The sequence below is a fragment of the Malus domestica genome, chromosome 13 (assembly GCF_042453785.1).
Source record: "Malus domestica chromosome 13, GDT2T_hap1".
Taxonomy (NCBI): Eukaryota; Viridiplantae; Streptophyta; class Magnoliopsida; order Rosales; family Rosaceae; genus Malus; species Malus domestica.
In genome coordinates, this window is record NC_091673.1 from 41,516,588 (window position 1) to 41,532,284 (window position 15,697).

The 15,697-nt window shown below is 39.2% G+C and overlaps 2 long non-coding RNA genes across 2 annotated transcripts; both read right to left on the reverse strand.

The window, feature by feature from the left end:
* Positions 1-1,668: 1,668 nt before the first annotated feature.
* LOC139190476 (uncharacterized) lies at positions 1,669-3,695 on the reverse strand. The gene is made up of 3 exons (XR_011574710.1): positions 3,554-3,695; positions 2,798-2,856; positions 1,669-1,857 (listed from the first exon to the last, which is right to left on the reverse strand). It is a non-coding gene; the product is annotated as an uncharacterized lncRNA (long non-coding RNA).
* A 104-nt stretch (positions 3,696-3,799) lies between these two features.
* Positions 3,800-4,178, reverse strand: LOC139190475 (uncharacterized). The gene is made up of 2 exons (XR_011574709.1): positions 3,971-4,178; positions 3,800-3,887 (listed from the first exon to the last, which is right to left on the reverse strand). It is a non-coding gene; the product is annotated as an uncharacterized lncRNA (long non-coding RNA).
* Between the last annotated feature and the right edge of the window lie 11,519 nt (positions 4,179-15,697).

Sequence of the window (15,697 nt, forward strand, 5' to 3'; positions counted from 1 at the left end):
ATTGACTAAGTAAGGGTGTTCCCACAAGCATATTTCAAAAGTATGATTTAAGTAGTGATTTGCAAATTAAGTGACGATGTTGCAAATAAGTGGGAGCTTGAGTTTCATGTAATTGATGCCTTACATTTGCAGATGACCTATAAGGTATGTATGATTGATTGAATCCATTTATTCAGTTTAATCTCTAGTTGGATTCATGTAGTCACATGTTTATGTGTTGGTCAATTATCAGATGATGATATATCTGATATCCAGTTAAGCAAATTGCATTTTAAGTCATAAAGGGATGGTTAATCTTCTTGCTCGTAGGTGTGGATTAATTCTTTTGGTTCGACTTAAAATGGCATGACATGATTTATATGTTGTATTAGTTGTAAGAGTTTTTTCATCTTGCTCATAAGTGTTGAAAAATTCTCTCACGAAAGTAACTAATATGGTATATGAACTAGTGTCAAAAACATGTTAATTCATCTTGCTCGTAGGTGTTGAATTAATTATGTTTTATGAAGTTTTTTGTTTGCAACTGCAGTAAAAGTTTGCATGAAAGAGGACCTGAGATGATAAAAGTTGAGACACATTCAGGTAATTAAAGTTCATCTTTGCAATCATAATTTGACGGTGTTTCATGTGGATGAGGATTTTAGCATGTGTGATTATGAAGGTTTTAGGTTGTGTCAACCTTACAACCTTGTTAGTTCCATGTTGAAAGACTTATTTGACAGAAACTTGTATCAAGGATATGATGTTATCACAACTACATGGCCATTAAAGTGACATTAATCTCCAATTTCAAGTATAAACATAAATATTATATGTGTAGACCAGTGGGAGAATGTTGGATTTATTCCGATGTAAATCAACCTTAAATGGTCTACAATATATAATAGGAATGTAATATTGGAGATTAATGTAGATATTGTGATTTATTTCCTAAAGATATCAATCTTATATTAGGTGTCTTGTAATACAAGTAAGATTAATGGAGTCCTTGATTTTATGTGATTATGATACCTAACTGATAGGCTAAAAAGTGGGATTTGGGATTCCTTTATGGATGGAACCTTAATGCCCTAGCCAATATAAATACCAAGGTCCCTGCAAACCCTAGAGACACAACAAACACTTCCCATAAAGTAGTTGTATCCAGCTAGGTGCTTTGTAGAAGACTTTGGTGTTGCCGCATCCTTCATCTTCTTCGTTTGATCTCCAATGGCTATCGCTTCATGATCAGGTCAGCTAAAATTCCTTCGTTTGTGTTTTAATTATATAACCACATAAAGTTTACAAGAACAACAAAGAAATCAAATTATAAATCAATTGCGAAAGACACTAGAGCATCCGATTCACCATAACCAATCCAACTCAATTCCTATAGTCAATTATTAATGAGTAATCATCCAAATTGACGGTCTAGTTCCTCTAATTCATATAGTATCCATGGCATTTAGATTACTATGTATGCTCATATGTGCTAACAATCTATGGCATCTAGATTACTAAACACACACGAGTTCATTAACAATTTGAGAACTACTTAAGAGACCGCATGAAACCTAGTGTATGGCATCTACATAAAGGAATTCATGGTACCATTTGCAAGACGCTAAAACCGAATTAACAACATGGCATCTGTGTTAACTCGCATCAAATACACTCAACTCAAACCAAAATTGACACACCCCGTCCCGAAGGAGGGCATGCTGGCCGTCACGTGAGAGTGACGTAACCATTTGCACAGTACGGAAGCTTTAAGATACAATTTAAATTGATACACCCGAAGGTGAGTCCTAATTTTGTCCAATCTGTCAGAACACCGTCGAATTCCTCGTAGTCACCACACCTTTGTGATTCCTGAACCTGGAGGGGCGCAAAACCAAAATTGAGTGGGTCAGTAAAACAATTCTTTTCCAAATACAAACATTTCTCAAAACGTTGTAACCCCTCTCCGTAAAACCTGTATACTTTCCCAGAAATGTAAAATATAAATATACATATATATTCTCAAAACTTCATTTTTACTATCTCAACATTATCTCTTTATCAATCATGCCATGCCATGTCATCTCAACATTTCTCATATTAATTATGCCATGCCACATCATCTCAACAGTAATAAGGTATGAATGCATCAACATAATCATATCAGGTGCAAGAAAGTAATCAACCGTAGGCCCTCTAATAGCCCTATACGGTTGAACCTAGAGCTCAAAATCTATCATTATCACTCTACCGGAGTCACCTCTGTGACCCGTCCGGCCTTCTGCACACAAGTTACGCTCTAGTGCTTCTCATAAATCATCTGTGCACATAATCTAAGGTCACCCACCAGTCGGAATCTCACTAACACTCTCGCGACTGGTCTGTCGTACCCACTCCGCGTGGACTGTACGACTAGCATCTACTTGGATCCAAGGCGAGCGTGCGATGCGGTGAATACTATAAGCACTAAACCATGGTGCAGGATTTGAGCTCAATATATATCATCATCATCATAACAGTAATTAAATACTCATCTGTGCGTCCACCGCACCATTTCATACATATGCATCATAAATCAATTCTTACCTGTGCGTCCACCGCACCAATTCATACATATGCATCATATATTAATTCATGCATGGCATTTCAACTCACATTTCTATATACTTTTCATATCAATTCTATGCATGGTATTTCACTTCCCGTTTTTCCACATAACTCATATGCATTTCATTTTAAACATAATTTCATGCATTTTCAATTTCTGGGAAAACGTTAAGTATATATATATATACGGAAAACAAAACTGCCCACTCACCTGGAGTTCGCCCTACAACTCCCTAGCACAATACGCCAAGGCGTCATGACGATCGGCGCCTAAAACAATAATCAATTCCAACCTCAGAATTCATATCGATAGAATATATAACTTATATAAAATACGTCACTACGTAGATTGATCCGGAAGATCCACCCCTCAGATTTTAAATCCATAACTTCCAGAGGTCCACATTATACCTCTAGGACAACATCCTAAAATTTCATTACCATCCAACGGTCGGATCTCCGTCAATTTCCAAAACTAAGTGACGGTTAACATTTTATATTATGGACTTACAATTCCAATTCCGGAAGATCCGTAACTCGGATTCCCAATCCGTAAGTTCCAATAATCCTCAAATATTACGTATTACAACGTATCAAAGTTTGGTGACGATCCACGGTCGGATCATCAATTCACATTTTCACCTAAATGTGAAAAATATAAGACGTTATTTGAACACCTAACCAACAATCTTCAATAACTTTCTCATACGGTGTTCAATTTAGGTATATGAATATACCACAGTGATCTACTCGACGTCACGGACGTCGACATATTTTTAAAATAATTTTATTTTTATTTTTTATTTTTACTGTAGCACCTTCTTCTTCCTTGGGTCGCCGGACTGGTTTTTCCGGCGGCCGTTTTCTGGGCAGTTTTTCAAATTGCCATAACTTTGTCATTTCTCAACGAAATCAAGTGATTCAAAAACGAAAGTTGTAGCCCTTGAAGAGACAAAGAGAATGGTACCTTTCCCAACACCTAGTTCGCCGTAGTTTGGCCGGAAACTGCCTCGAAAGCCTCGGAGGTCGCCGGAAACTGGGTATTTTTCAAATGAGTATAACTTCTTCAATACTCAACGAAATTGAGTGAAACAAAAAGGAAAGTTGTAGTACTTGACGAGACGAAGAGATTGATACCTACTTCGACGCCTAACTCGCCGGGGATTCGCCGGAAAATGCCTCGAAAGCTCCGGCCAAACTTTGAACTTATCCATCTCCGTGTTCTTACGTCCAAAAACTTCCAACGAAGCACTCCGAGCTTCCTTGGAACCTCACTAAGCTCACTGTGAGCTTGGATTGTCCTAAAACAAAGTCAATTCGAAGATCATGAACAGTGCACTTTCACGGGGAGTTTAGAATCTAGGTTTTCCGAAGTAAAACTTACCTGAAATTGGTGTCTACGTGATCGTGGAGTCTCCAGGAGTTCGATGGTGGTCTTAACTCCGTCGTTGGTGGAAGTTTAAGGTTGTTTTGTGGTTGGTTTGTTCGAACGGAGAAGAAGAGTGACAGAGAGAGAGAGATTCGTGAGGGAGGAGAGAGAGAGACAGTATGCAGAAAATAGGGAGAGGATTGAGGGGTGTGGGGATCCCACGTGTCCAACTCAATCCAAATTGTTAAATTTTCGCCCCTTAGTCCCGTTTAAGGGCATTTTCGTCTTTTCATGTCCTCGGAATTAAAATTCCGGGACGGGCTGTGACAAAAATGGTGGCCAATCACCAAGATTAAAATCAAGCTCATAAACACAGCAAAATGATACTCAACTTGAATGAAAATTCATAAATAATTAAACTGAGAAATTAAGAATTCATAGTTAGGCTACATTGTAGCCCTAACGAAAAGTAATTAGTTCCAAAACATAATAGGAAAAATTATTGAATTCATAAAAAAAAAACTAAGTTTGGAAAAGCTTGACAAATCCCTTGCTTTGCCTCACTACTATTCTTTTTCTTGTTCAGCCTTCCGTTTTTGTTTGGATGATCTCATTGCTTCTCCGTGTACTCCCTTTTATGAATCCTCATTAATGTTTAGCCCCATTACTAATACCTTAATACCAAAACAAAACTCCCAACCGTTCCTTTTTTTCCTTTGTCTTCCCTCTTCTTCTTCCTTCTTTCCTTCTCCGTAACTGACGAATACTTAACATCAATTTATTGTTGATAGTAAAGGAAGAGATGACAAATGAATTCCTTGATGGCCACTTTGTGCATTTACACACCTCTTTTATTTATCAATAAAGAAATACATAATATCGTGCCTTTTACTTGCTATTGATTGCTCCTTAGAAATTTATAAGATAGCAGCAGTTTTCTGTTTTTTTCCTCTCTTCTATGCAGATGAAACAATAAGAGCAACCTTTTGTGAGCGTTGTGGCCACATATTCTTCTATATTTCTCATCCTGCAATCAATTAGCACATGGTGGTCTTGGCCTTTAATATTTCAAATGCACAAATGGTTATATAGTTAGAGCACGATAAATGGCCATTTAAAATAAGCATCAGACTCACTTGACTAGCTTTACAGATCCAAGAGTTATGATATATCTCTCCATCATGTTATTTTAGCCATAAAAATACAAATGACATGTAATTTCTTACATTTAAATCCAATATTATAGAAAACTAAGAACACAATGTTTTCTGAATATTCCTCTTTCATTCAATGAAAAATAATTACATCACATGTAATATATATATAGCCAAAGCTATTTACAATATTCTTTCTAACATTCTAAACAAACTTTGTTCATATGGCATATTATGATTTGCTATCTAAGAAACATATGTCATGACTTGGCATCCTCATCTTTACACCCCCTCAAGCTGAGCTTGGAAGAAGTTGAAGTTCCAAGTGATAGCTTGGATTGGAGGAAAAGAAACTTGTTATTAGACAATGATTTGGTATGAATGTCAGCTATTTGATCCTCACTGTAGACATACTGAACTCAAACAAGATTAGAAAGAACTAATTCTCTAATGTAATGATAATCGATTTCTATATGCTTGGTCTGAGCATGAAAAACCAGATTAGAAGCAAGAGAAATAGAAGAGATGTTATCACACCAGATTGTAGGTTTGAGAGATAAGGGAAAGCCAAAGTCACGAAAAACCTTCCAAATCCAGGTAACCTCAGCTGCAGTGTGAGCAAGAGACCGATATTCAGCCTCAGTGGAAGATCGAGCCACTGTAGGCTGCTTCTTAGCACTCCAGCTTATTAAATTTGATCCAAGAAACACACAAAAGCCACTAGTCGATCTACGATCAAATGTACAACCCACCCAGTCTACATCAAAGAAGGCGGAGAGATTGAGATTACCTTGTTTGAACCAAAGACTATGTGAAGCAGTGCCTTTGAGAAAGTAGAGAATTCTTTTAGCTGCTTGCAGATGAAGATCAGTAGGTTGATGCATAAACTGGCAGACTTGGTTTACAGCAAAAGAGATATCAGGACAAGTCCAGGTCAAATATTGTAATGCAACCACAATAGACCTATATTCAGTGGGATTAGATAATGGAATGCCACTGTGATCCAATTTTGTAGTTCCAAGGGGTGTGCAACATGGTTTTGCACCCTCCATTTTTGTTTTCTGCAATAGATCCAGAAGATACTTTCCTTGATGAAGAAAGAGACCCTGTTGTGATCTTTGAACTTCTAATCCCAGAAAGTAATGAAGATGACCTAAATCCTTGACTGGAAATAAAGAACCAAGCTTTTTGATGAACAAGTTACAGATAGAGGAATCAGGGCCACTAACCAATATGTCATCGACATAAACCAGTACAATAACTAGAACATGATCCTTTAGAACAAATAGAGATGCATCAGAACAAGATAGTGTAAAACCAAGGGACTTAAAAGCTTGAAAAAGCTTATCAAACCATGCCCTGGGAGCTTGCTTGAGTCCATATAAGGACTTTTTGAGTTTACACACATGACTAGGCAAGGTTGCATCACTGAAGCCAGGAGGTTGTTGCATAAACACTGCTTCTTTTAAGTCTCCATGAAGAAACGCATTGCTAATATCAAGTTGATGCAAAAACCAATTGAATTGAACAACAAAAGTGAGCAAAATAGAATGGTAACATGCTTAGCTACAGGACTAAATGTTTCCTAATAATCAAGCCCCTCTTGTTGGTGAAAACCCTTGGCAACCAATCGGGCCTTATACCTATCAATGGAACCATCAAGCTTTTTCTTAATTCTAAACACCCACTTGCAACTGACCACATTCTGAGATGGTGAGGAGGGAACTAGAGACCAAGTTCTAGTGGATTGAAGAACATTAAACTCATTTTGCATAGCTAGACACCATTCACTATACTTGGCAACTTGATTGTAGGTAGTAGGAACATAATCCACAGTAGGTGGCAGAGAATGTTTAGTGGCAGTATAGGCTTTGGGTCAAAAAATACCATTTTTAGACCGAGTAACCATTGGATGAATGATGGGGAGTGGTACATGGGATGAGGGTTCAACAGAAGTAGTGGTGGTTTGTGATTGAGGTTGAGGTTGAGGGATAGATGATTGATTAATAGGTGGAGAGGAGGGTCGAGAAATGGAAAAATGAAGATCTATAATGGGAGGGATAGTGGCAGATATAGAAGAGAACCGGGAAAGAGGATGACCTTGGTGACATGGAAATGTTGTATCATTGAATAAAACATGCCTGGAGATGTATACTCGACTAGTGAGAGGATCCAAGAACCTATAGCCCTTATGTTGCATACTATATCCAAGAAAAGCACATTCCTTACTTTTACCATCTAACTTCAAAGAAACATATGGTTTTAACCACGGAAAGCAGCTGCAGCCAAATACCTAAAGCCTAGTATAATCTGGAGATGAATGGAACAACAATTCCCAAGGACAATGAACAATACCAGAAATAGGCAAGCGATTGAACAAATAAAGAGCAGTTGAGATAGCTTCCACCCAATACTGTTGTGGAACATGAGATGCAACCAATAGAGTGTGAGCTGTCTCAATGAGATGTCTGTGTTTTCTTTCCACACATCCATTTTGCTCAGGAGTATGTGGACAACTAAGTTGATGAGAAATACCATGCAATTTGAGAAATGTTTGAAAAGAAGTACTAACAAATTCACCCCCTGAATATGAACGTATAGCCTTTATTTTATTTCCAACAGAGTTTTCCACATATGTTTTGAAGCTTACAAATGTATAATACACCTCTGATTTAGCTGTTAAGGGAAAGAACCAACTATACTTAGTATGATCATCTACTAACAACAAGTAATACCGGAAGCCACTAACAGAAAGCACAGGGGCAGGTCCCCAAACATCACAGTGTAGTAGTGCCAAACTTTGAGAAGCAGACGAACTTGCAACTTTAAAAGGAAGCTTGTGATTTTTGGCTATAGCATAATCAGAGCAGAAAAAGTCCACAGAAGATGTACCTTGCACAACAAGTTTATTACTAGTTATAACCTTGTGAAATATAGATGAGGAGGGATGACCCAAGCAACTATGCCATATCTTGACTGGAGCTTTAATACTAACAAAAGCCAAGGCAGTAATGGAAGATGGAGCTTTACTAATAGAAGAGACAGTGTGCAAAGGATAGAACCCATCCTTAACTGAGCCCCGCAAAAGCATTTTCCTCGTAGAACGATCCTTGACAAAGGATCCATCAGAGTCAAGTGTCAAAGAACAGTAATTATCACAAAGAAATTGAAAGGCAGACAACAAATTGTGTTTCATGTGAGGAACATGAAGAACATTGTTCAATTTAAATAAAGCTCTAGGTGTACGTAACTTAGAAGAACCAACATGAGTAATTGACATACCTTTACCATCACCGATGTATACTTTTTCTTCACCAGTGTAAGAAGTAGGAGAATTGATGATTGAGATGTCATTGGTAATGTGCGAGGTAACACCAGAGTCTATCAGCCAAGAAGGAGGAGGCTTTACAGAATAGCGTGCACACATTGCTTGAAGTTTGGAAGGGGGAATTTGACCTGAGATCTCTGGGGAGTGATCCAATTTGTAACATCCCACATCGCCCAGGTGAGTGATCCTTAAATGTATATTCCTATCCTTACCTCACACGAGGCCTTTTGGGAGCTCACTGGCTTTGGGTTCTGTAGGAACTCCGAAGTTAAGCGAGAAGGAGGCCAGAACACTCCCAGGATGGGGGACCCACTAGGAAGTTGCTCGTGAGTTCCCAAAAACAAAACCGTGAGGGAATGGTAAGCCCAAAGTGGACAATATCATGCTACGGTGGTGGAACGGGCTCGTGATGTGGTGGACCCCGAGATGTGACAAATGGTATCAGAGCCAATCCCTGGCCGGAAGTGTGCCAACGAGGACGTTGGGCCCCTAAGGGGGGTGGATTGTAACATCCCACATCGCCCAAGGAAGTGATCCTTAAATGTATATTCTCATCCCTAACTAGAACGAGGCCTTTTGGGAGCTCATTGGCTTCGGGTTCCGTAGGAACTCCGAAGTTAAGCGAGAAGGATGCCAGAGCACTTCCAAGATGGGTGACCCACTCAGAAGTTGCTCGTGAGTTCCCAAAAACAAAATCGTGAGGGAATGGCAAGCCCAAAACGGACAATATCGTGCTACGGTGGTGGAACAAGCCCGGGATGTGATGGACCCAGGCTGTGATGTGACACAATTACTCAAGATTGAAAAGGAAAAGAAGTTTTTCATTGTTTGTCATCATTGTCTGTTAGATCAATGGTACTTATATTTATACATTTTGTGTTTGGTAATTTGGAAAACCGTAGCTGATCAAGTTTTGCTCGTTAATGTAAACTAGTTTTCTCTTCTGTTAGGAGCAAAATGAAAAGGGGTACGCATATTTTGGATTTGAAAATAATTTTACCCGTGTTAAAATGGTGTAATAGTTAATACGCAGACTAAGGCGTTCCACACTAGTTTGGGAAAAGTGAGTGTGATACATAGAACTTCATCGGAATCACTTTCCTTGAGTGGGCCGGAATCACACTCCTAAAGCGAGTTCAACAATATATTCTTTGTTGTGGCTATTTAACTAAGGGAGAGAGGGGGTGAGTGGAGATTTTAAGAATGCTTAGGGACTCTTGTGTGTATTTCTTTCCTATGTCACTGCATTTATTTATAGTAAAATAAGAGGATAGGATTCACTTGTCCTTCAAGTAAAGAACAATCCTATAGAAAAAGAATAACTAGAATAATAGATAATATAGAAACAAAATCTATCTAGGATTTCACAATCACAATTAATGTATATCTATGGTACTCCCCTTTTAGTGTGTAAATACTCAAGTAGATTCTCCATTAGGTAAAGTTGAGGAAGTTGAGGAAGTTGAATCGTCAACACTGATTGGGAACACGCTAGTCTCAAATAAGGGAATTTGCATATGAAAATAAGTCTCACACAATTCGGCTATGGTAAAAACCAATATGGGACAAAAACCCATAGTGTTGAGAAAAAATGTGAGTTAATGCAAAGCTAATTAAATGTCTATGGGATGTACACAAGGGTATGGCCAACAAAGGATACGTGCCTCATTAAAACCTAGTTAGGTAGCAAAAACCCAAAGGAAAAAATGCTCCGAATCATAGGAAAAAAAATACATTAAGATCAAGCAAGTATACTTCAAGATACTCCTCCTTAGTTTGACATAATTCCAAAGGGAACTAACAAGGAGGTACCGAACAATATAGACCTAGCTTCAGTTGGAGTCTATCGAATGGTCTAACCCAGTTTCGGTTGGAGCACACTAAAAAACATGTCCTTCTTCGAAGGGATGTACCAAAGGACATGCTCTACTTTGATAGAGGTGTACTGGACAGAAGGCTCTAATTCAACAGAAGCTTAGAGAATCTGCCCATCTATCTTCGACCAGAGAGTGCCGAATGTACCAGCCCAGCTTCGGCTAGAACCTTTCGAACCCATGTCTGGGTCTGTCTCTCTCTCTTTCTCTCCCAACCACTTTAGGGTTTGTTTTCCAACATATGGTATAATCAGGGCCTGTTAGAGGCTAGCATCACGATCAGAAGCATGATCCTTAGCACCTAAGACCTAAACTTCAAGAATAAAGATAGTATACCTACCTCGACCCTGAAGAATCTGCTTCCGTTTTGATGGAAGAGATCAATTTTTATGAACTTGTTTGTTGCAGTCAATTACTATTCATTTGGGTGGATTAAATGGACTTTAGGTCAACTCATTTTTTAGGGATGGAGTTACTCTTAAGTGGTTGAAGCCCTTCCCTTAACATTTGGCTAAAAAAAGGCCGAATGAGTATTGCTCTTTCCACCAATACAACAGCCATACAACTCGGAGTTGTCTAACGCTGAAGGACTACATCAAGGGACTCCTCGACCTAGAGTACTGTTGGGAGTTCGTGAGAAGCAAGGCAAGGGAAGAGAGGCACGCTGAGAACAATTCCGCCGCTAAAAAAATTCGCCAGCACCCAGCCTATTTAATCCACTTAGTGAACAATGATAGACCCCAATGAACAGTAATAGGCCAAATGCATCTCTACACCTAACAAAAAATATTCTAGTCAATTTTATTAAAATATTTTTTTATTATAAAATAATAAAATTAATAATTTTATTTTTAATTTCTGACTTTATAAAAAAATAAAATATCATTATTATTATTAAAAGGGTTCTTCAAATCCATAGGACCAAATTGCCAGTTGCAGATCCCTTCCACACTTTTTCCTCATCCCCACTGCCATTCACCCCTTCACTTCCCTTCCATTTCCACCGTCGTCACCCTCCTGTCCTTCAAATCCCAAGCCAACCTTAACAACAAGCTCCTTTACACCCTCAACGAGCTTCAACTACTGCATCTCCACACCAAATCCCACGCTGTCGTCCTCCTATCCTCCTCCCTCTGTGGCTCATTCTCCTTCCGTCATCCTGCGTCATGTAGGTCGTCCCATGGGTCTGTCAATTTTTGGCCAGTCTCTTGCCTGGCTTGGGCTGGGTGCTAGCCTATTAGGCTAGGCTGGAGGCTTTTAGCTGGGTGTCGGGTTGTTTGGGGAACTGGGTGCCAGGCTATTAAGCCCTGGTGGAACTGCTCTGAAGGAAAAGACAAAGGTAAGTCTAATAGGTACTAGATGGTTGATGAAGGAAAAGATATTGCCCAGGAACAAAGTCTCTTTTTCAGCGTTATGATGGGATTTTGTTGACTACGAACAATTAATTTTCTTAACCATTCGGCTAACGAGCCGATGCCAAGAAAGTAGGGGGCGAGCGCTGCTGTCGATGGTGCCATGTTGTGGTTAGAATGTGGGTACAAGTTCCAAAACATTTAATCAAGAAGACGCTAGTGAGCCGTGGTGTTTTTTGAGATGTCTGCTGGAATCCCCGCAATGGTGGTTTGGCCAAATAAAAGGATCCCCACAATGGTGGTTTTGGCAGAACAAAAAAATTGAGGCCAGCTTGGGAGTCCGTGCCCCTAAAAGCCTGTTTGAAAATGGAAGGGACATGTATTGTTGATTTGGACTTGTTTTTTCAAAGGCTTTACAGCCACTACTGTGAGAAATGACTGACATGTCAAGCTATGGAGTGAATACACCACAAGGGATGAATTCAGAACAGCTTTCTGCTGAGTGAATTTTTATTCGGCGGTGGATGTTCATTTTTTCTTGACCATTTATTTCTCGGTGTCATTTGGAGATGCTCAGCAGTCAGGGAACGTACGATTGCTGGTTTTTTTCGAATTGATAATCGTTGAGTGCACATGAGTGTCCTCTGCTGCACCGAATCACTTCATTTTCGATAATGTGAGAGGTTCTTCGATTGCCTAATTTCCTTATCTGATTTTACATTTTCGGCCCAAGCAATCGAAGCGGTTGGATGATTATGAAAATTAAGAGATTTTTTCTTGGCATTACTATTGATTTTAATCGTAGTAATTATCTTGAAAATATCCTTAAGGCTTGCGGAGACACGCATGGGATTCCTTTATAGATAACCAAGAGTTTTATCGGATGGTAGAGAAATTAAAGGAGATTGCACAGCTGGCTGTTTGCCAACCTTTTACAATTAATGCTGCAGTAAGGAGAGCTATAGGAGGCTTGCTTTGCAGCTTGGTATCCAATCAGTTGCAATAGTTCCATATTTGAATGGGTTTGCATGCAGAGCCACGTGGAAAAATGGGATAAAAGTGAATTTGTGAGATAGTGATTTGATGTGATTAGGATGAATATATCTATGCAAAAGAGGTAGGCTAGGTTATGATGATGACACAAGAAACCAAGGTAGGCTAGGTCTTTGGTTGGATAAACTTTTATTTTGATGGAAAGTCACGGATAGTCATCTGGAAGATAGGCTTTAGCCTATGCCACAGATTAGTATTTCAGTTCCGTAAGTAAGAGTTGCAGTTGGACTCTACAAAATTATCAGGTTGTGCCAAGAAAAAGTATGGATGCTATAAATACTGAGTTGCGGGCAACAGTTACCTTCTCGCATTCAACACACAAACTGCCCTGCGCAAACTCTCGCTCTACGCGAAACCTCTCAACACCTTGAGATTTTTATTTTCTTTTCCGCCAACACATCTTCAGATTGGATAAACAGCACTATGAAGGCAACCGATGAACATCTTCAGTTTGGATAAACAACACTGTTGTCGTAGAATCAGTTGAACGCAAAGCACATTCAGATTGGATAAACAGCACTGGGACGAGGCCGACTAGTTATCTATCCAAGTCTTGGTCAAGAAGGATTTTCAAATCCTTATTGGCAAAGGTCATCCCATCAACCTTCTTGGCGAAGTGAGATGTTACCAGGTTACTACATTTGGCACCTTGAAAGCCGAATTTGATATGGAAGGCCGAGGTGTGTTCCTTCCTCGGTCGCAGTCACGAGATTCAGAAGTCAACAGCACTCCTAATACAACATCAATAAATTTTACTCACCGACCAACCTCGGCTGTCAAGTTGGCACACCCTGCACACAACCGAAGGACGTTATTAGCTTATTAGTTACTCGGCCTGCGTGCCACGTAGGCTTGGTAGTTTGTAGGGTCAACAAGTATAAATTGAGAAACCGTTTAAGCATGCAATCAATAAAATCATGCAATTTGATAGGGTTTGTAAAAATTCTTGCCTCCATGAACTGTACAATAAAATCGATGAGCTTGTGCCTCTACATCTCCTCACAATGATAATTTGTTACCAGAAAACTAATATCGTAACCCTGCAATAGCAAATTAAAAAAGGCTGACTAATAATTTGGGACTTCATCTACAAAATATGCTATCCTATTGACTAAACAATCATGAAAATTCCCATTCACATTTTACCATAGAAAAACAACTCCGAAAGTAAAGTTAATTCCACCTACTTCAGCTTTTCGAGCCATATAGTTCACAAAGTTGAATTTGAACTACGTGAAAGAATTAAAGTACCTGCACTGGCTTTCTCCTTAACACCTGAAATGCTTCTGCTCTCATTGACAAAAATCTAAGAAATTTTTTAGTGAGTATATTTTCAAGCTCATCTGCCTGCTTTACCTATACAAGAGAGAACACACAAAAAAGAGAGAACGCACAAAAAAGGAGATAAGGGAAAAAATATGGGATATTGATTTCAATTCAAAGAATCTATATACAACAACAAATCTTGCAGGTGAGACTGTAACCTATCCTAAAAATTAGACAGTACATAGATTACAAACTTGGAGCCCCAATTCACAATACGTAGCTTCTCGCTTTTTGTATTTTTATTATTTTATTATTTTTATTTTTTATCCAAGAGAAATTTGTTGTTGAGCATACCAACTATAGGTTAAGGTATATTCACCTTGAGGCTTATCCGAAGGGAATTTATTGATGTCTCTGTTGATGCACAAAATTGGTGAGGACTTTGGTACAACAGAAAGTGTTAAGTTTGTGACCTTCGCTAGATTGCTCCGGTCACTAGTGTGGATAAGTATGTAAATGGATAGGGACATTGAAGCAAACACAAGATATACGTGGTTCACCCAGATTGGCTATGTCCACGGAGTAGAGGAGTTCTCATTAATTGTGAAGGGTTTACACAAGTACATAGGTTCAAGCTCTCCTTTAGTGAGTACTAGTGAATGATTTAGTACAAATGACATTAGGAAATATTGTGAGAGAATTATCTCTATTTATAGAAAAGAGTTTCTAGTGTCATTCTGACATTGACACGTGTCGTGTTGTGATTGGGTTCTGATGTTGACACGTGTCGCGCTATGATTGGATTCTGATGTCGACACGTGTCGCGTTGTGATTGGCCTCCTGGTTGGAAGGAAACTCTTCTGGGTCATTGACGGTATAACGTTGACCGGTGCTCAGTAGTTTCGAGATTGGTCAAGTATGGTACAAACAGTGTTCCCCTAAGTTCCGAGTAAGGGAAGCTCCTCGGTTGAAGACTTGCAAGATCCAAGCTATTGAGTAATCACAAAACTTCTAAGTACCGAAGTGTGGTATCATTTTCACTTGTCTTATCTGTCTCATATGTAGATATGGCATCTTCTCTGGAAGTACTTTTCCTCCATCCAGGGGTGGTATCTTCAACCGATGAAGATGCACAAGGTATCCATCCAGGGGTGGTATCTTTAACCGATGAAGATGCACAAGGTAATGTATCAATTTCACTTGAAGCTTACTTGTAGTTTTGGGTTTGGTTAAGTGCGATACAAACCCTATAGTAGAAGTCCCCCAAGTCGCCGAAAGAGGTAACAGACAAGGTAAGCAATCAGACTTCCAAGCAAGCAACCTGGATCGGAGGTTCAACTTCGGCTTCCAGTTGATTGACCTCATTCTCCTTGTGTCGTAAATAGCACCAAGGATAAGGAGAAGCAAATGGAGAAGAGATGATATGAGACACTTTTGCTTTTGAAGAAGTAACTTTCCACAAGCTTATTCTTGAACTGGGCTGGAGGGTTTTCTGGTTTCCTCCAGAGTATATGGCCGACTCAAGAATTTGAGGATCAAAACAAGTCCATCAAATCTAGAGTACGTTCGACCCTGATGATATGGGATACTTTTTCTTTTGACAAAGTAGTGGATGTATCGGCACGTGTTCTATTACGTTTGTCTCCACATGCTTCCTTGTATCTTTCTCACTTGCCCTATCTGTTCCTCAGGCAGATGTGGTATGTTTTCTGGAA